Raw genomic sequence first — 4,906 nt, forward strand, 5'->3', positions numbered from 1 at the left:
TGTAGACTTGAGGAAGCTGACTGACCTGACTACCAGTTCTGGTGGAAGTTGACATCTGGCAGTCTACAATCGCTCTGCGCTGCTGGTAAACTCTGGATAACATGGTTAATGTTGAATTCCACCTCGTGGGCACGTCGCACAACAGTCGGTGAGCGGGCAGTTGGAGGCGGCGCTGCGCTGCCCTGAGAGTGCCAGCATCTGTGCTGGACTTCCTGAAATGCGCACAGATGCGGCGCACCTTCGTGAGCAAATCAGACAGATTGGGGTATGTCTTGAGGAACCGCTGAACTATGAGATTTAACACATAGGCCAGGCATGGCACATGTGTCAGTCTGCCAAGTTGCGGCCGTTGTCACACAAAACCATGCCTGGCTTCAGGTTCAGCGGTCCCAGCCACAGATCAGTCTGCACCGTGATGCGCTGTAGTAGCTTTTGGGCGGTGTGCCTTTTATCGCCTAGGCTCAGCAGTTTCAGCACCGCCTGCTGACGCTTAGCAACGGCACTGCTGCTGTGCCTAGTGCTACCGACTGATGGCGCCATGCCCACGAATGGTCATTCGGAGGAGGAGGTGGAGGAGGGGTGGGTGGAGATGGAGGTATAGTAGGCCTGAGAGACCTGAAACGAGGTAGGCCTCGCAATCCTTGGCGTCGGCAGTATATGACCAGCCCCAGGGTCAGACTCGGTCCCAGCCTCCACCAAGTTAACCCAATGTGCCGTCAGCGATATATAGTGGCCCTGCCCGGCAGCACTCGTCCACGTGTCTGTGGTCAGGTGGACCTTGTCAGAAACGACGTTGGTCAGGACACGGATGATGTTGTCTGACACGTGCTGGTGCAGGGCTGGGACGGCACATCGGGAAAAGTAGTGGCGGCTGGGGACAGAATACAGAGGGGCGGCCGCCGCCATGAGGTTGTGAAAGGCCTCGGTCTCTACCAGCCTATAGGGCAGCATCTCCAGGCTAAGTAGTTTGGAGATGTGGACGTTGAGGGCTTGGGCGTGTGGGTGGGTTGCACTGTACTTCCTTTTGCGCTCCAGCGTCTGGGGTATGGAGAGCTGAACGCTGTGCATGGAGACATTGGTGGATGCTGTGGAGGATCGTGGAGGCGAAGGTGTGGTTTTCGCATGGGAGGTGTTTGGGCGCATACTGTTGGTGGTTAAGCTGGTAGTGGTGGAACCCCTGCTGATCCTGGTGTGGCACAGGTTGCACACCACAGTCCGTCGGTCATCCGGTGTTTCTTTAAAGAACCTCCAAACTTCCGAAAATCTAGCCCTCGCCACGGGAGCTTCACTACGTGAAACATTTGGCGCTGATGCACCAGCTCTGGCCCTGCCTCTCCGTCTGGCCCCACCACTGCCTCTTCCAACCTGTTCTCGTCGAGGACTCTCCTCCGTCTCAGAAGCACTGTGTTCACCCGGCCTATCAACCCAGCTTGGGACTGTCACCTCATGATCCTCCGATCCCTCAGTCTGCTCCCCCCTCGGACTTCCTACCCTGACAACAACTTCACCACTGTCTACCAACCGTGTCTCCTCATCGTCCGACACCACTTTACACACTTCTTCCACTACGTCAACAATGTCATCATCACCCACAGACTGCGACCGGTGGAAAACCTGGGCATCGGAAAAGAGCTCAGCAGCAACCGGACAAGTGGTGTGACTCTGGGAAGGGTCCAGAAAACAGTTCCTCAGAGTATGCCACTTCAAATGCCAAATTTTCCTGGGAGGGGGCAGACTGCGGGAAGGAGGCTGAGGTGGAGGAGTGCTGATTTCGGTGACATGGGTGGACTGCGTGGAAGACTGACTGGTGGACAAATGGCTAGAAGCATTGTCCGCAATCCACGACATCACCTGTTCGCACTGTTCTGGCCTCAACAGTGCTCTACCATGGGTCCCAGTATCTTGAGACATGAACCTAGGGAGTGTAGCTCTGCGGCGTCCCCCTACTCCCTCATCAGCAGGTGTTGTCTCACCCCGCCATGGACCATGGCCTCTGACCCCTGCAGTAGTTGGACGCCCAAGCCCTCGTCCTCTACCCCTAGCCCTCGGGCAGGCCCGGCGCCAGCACCCGGCTAACCCGGGCAAGTGCTGGGGCCCCGGGGTACTGGAGGGGCCCACTCGGGTCCCCGGATCTCCCCGGGTCAGCAGGACATCTGCCCCGCTGCCCGGGAGGTTCCTTCCCTCTCTCATCACGATCTGTGTCCTCCGGACACAGATCACGACGAGGACATGTTCAGTCGCTCACTACTTTCCCCGGCAGGAGCTGCAGCATGAGAGGTTGAAGGACCTGTGATGACGTCAAGGTTACATTACCTGCCGGGGAAAGCAGTGACCACACAGAGAGACCTGCATCAGTGAGGTGAGGGGGAAACTTACAGGGGCCAGGGAATATACAGGAAGAGGGGGGGCAGTGTGTATACAGGAGGAGGAGGGGGGCAGTGTGTATACAGGAGGAGGAGGGGGGGCAGTGTGTATACAGGAGGAGGAGGGGGGCAGTGTGTATACAGGAGGAGGGGGGCAGTGTGTATACAGGAGGAGGAGGGGGCAGTGTGTATACAGGGGGAGGAGGGGGGGCAGTGTGTATACAGGAGGAGGAGGGGCAGTGTGTATACAGGGGGAGGGGGGCAGTGTGTATACAGGAGGAGGAGGGGGGCAGAGTATATACAGGAGGAGGGGGCAGTGTGTATACAGGAGGAGGGGGGGCAGTGGGTATACAGGAGGAGGGGGGGCAGAGTGTATACAGGAGGAGGGGGGCCAGAGTGTATACAGGAGGAGGGGGGGCAGTGAGTATACAGGAGGAGGGGGGCAGTGTGTATACAGGGGGAGGGGGGCAGTGTGTATACAGGCGGAGGGGGGGGCAGAGTGTATACAGGAGGAGGGGGGCAGTGTGTATACAGGAGGAGGGGGGGCAGTGTGTATACAGGAGGAGGAGGGGGCAGTGTGTATACAGGGGGAGGAGGGGGGGGCAGTGTGTATACAGGAGGAGGAGGGGGGCAGTGTGCATACAGGAGGAGGAGGGGGCAGTGTGTATACAGGGGGAGGAGGGGGGGCAGTGTGTATACAGGGGGAGGAGGGGGGGCAGTGTGTATACAGGAGGAGGGGGGGCAGTGAGTATACAGGAGGAGGAGGGGGGCAGTGTGTATACAGGGGGAGGGGTGGCAGTGTGTATACAGGAGGAGGAGGGGGGCAGTGTGTATACAGGAGGAGGGGGCAGTGTGTATACAGGAGTGGGGCAGTGTGTATACAGGGGGCAGTGTGTATGCAGGAGAAGGGGGGGCAGTGTGTATACAGGAGGAGGGGGGCAGTGTGTATACAGGAGGAGGGGGGCAGTGTGTATACAGGAGGAGGGGGGGCAGTGTGTATACAGGAGGAGGAGGGGGGCAGTGTGTATACAGGGGGAGGAGGGTGGGCAGTGTGTATACAGGAGGAGGGGGGCAGAGTGTATACAGGAGGAGGGGGCAGTGTGTATACAGGAGGAGGGGGGGCAGTGGGTATACAGGAGGAGGGGGGCAGAGTGTATACAGGAGGAGGGGTGGCAGTGTGTATACAGGAGGAGGGGGGGCAGTATGTATACAGGAAGAGGAGGGGGCAGTGTGTATACAGGGGGAGGAGGGGAGGGCAGTGTGTATACAGGAGGAGGGGGGGCAGTGTGTATACAGGAGGAGGGGGGGCAGTGTGTATACAGGAGGATGGGGCAGTGTGTATACAGGAGGAGGGGGGCAGTGTGTATACAAGGGGAGGGGTGGCAGTGTGTATACAGGAGGAGGGGGGCAGTGTGTATACAGGAGGAGGAGGGGGGCAGTGTGTATACAGGAGGAGGAGGGGGGCAGTGTGTATACAGGAGGAGGGGGGCACTGTGTATACAGGAGGAGGGGGGTACTGTGTCTACAGGGGGAGGGGTGGAAGTGTGTATACAGGAGGAGGGGGGGCAGTGTGTATACAGGAGGAGGAGGGGGGCAGTGTGTATACAGGAGGGGGGGCAGTGTGTATACAGGAGGAGGGGAGGCACTGTGTATACAGGAGGAGGGGGGGCACTGTGTATACAGGAGGAGGGGGGGCACTGTGTATACAGGGGGAGGGGTGGCAGTGCGTATACAGGGGGAGGAGGGGCAGTGTGTATATAGAGGAGGGGGGATGTGTACACGGGGAGGGGGGGTGCAGTATGACTACTGGAGCTCTGTCGCCCAGGGGCCCACTAAAGCCTGGAGCCGGCCCTGCCCTCGGGTTCAACATTTTCAAAATTTAAGTGTAAACTGTACATTTTTTTTGTGGTTTTTTTGGTGTTTCTTTGTGTTTTTTTTGTGTTTTTGTTTTTTTAACAAAACGATGCTATCCTATTGCTATGGCTAGTTTCTAACCTACACTGACTGCACACAACAGGATTTTGTGCTGTGCCTGATGACTATAAGTTTTGAAAAAAAAAAAAATCGTCAGACTGTGCCTAATTCAATCAAACCCCTAATAAATTGTCCCACTTATGTGTTTGAGATGGATATGTGTGTCACTAAGAGCTAAATATAACGTTCGCATCTCTCCCTTCAAATTCGTCACAATATGGTACTAGCTGCACTACTAGTGCCAGCAAGGCCAGCCACAAGCAAATCAACAAAATATATATATATAACACTATTGTAGGCCTAAGAAAGTCCGTTGGGTTCTTGTATGCCTAGTTTCTAACCTACACTGACAGCACACAACAACTGGATTTTAAGTCACTTTAAGTTTTGAAAAAAAAAAAAAAATCGTCACACTGTGCCTAATTCAATCAAAACCGTAATAAATTGTCCCACTTAGGTGTTTGAGATGGATATGTGTGTCACTAAGAGCTAAATACAACGTTCGCAACTCTCCCTGCAAATTTCTCACAATATGGTACTAGCTGCACTACAAGTGCCAGCAAGGCCAG

The sequence above is a fragment of the Engystomops pustulosus genome, chromosome 1, assembly GCF_040894005.1.
Source record: "Engystomops pustulosus chromosome 1, aEngPut4.maternal, whole genome shotgun sequence".
NCBI lineage: Eukaryota > Metazoa > Chordata > Amphibia > Anura > Leptodactylidae > Engystomops > Engystomops pustulosus.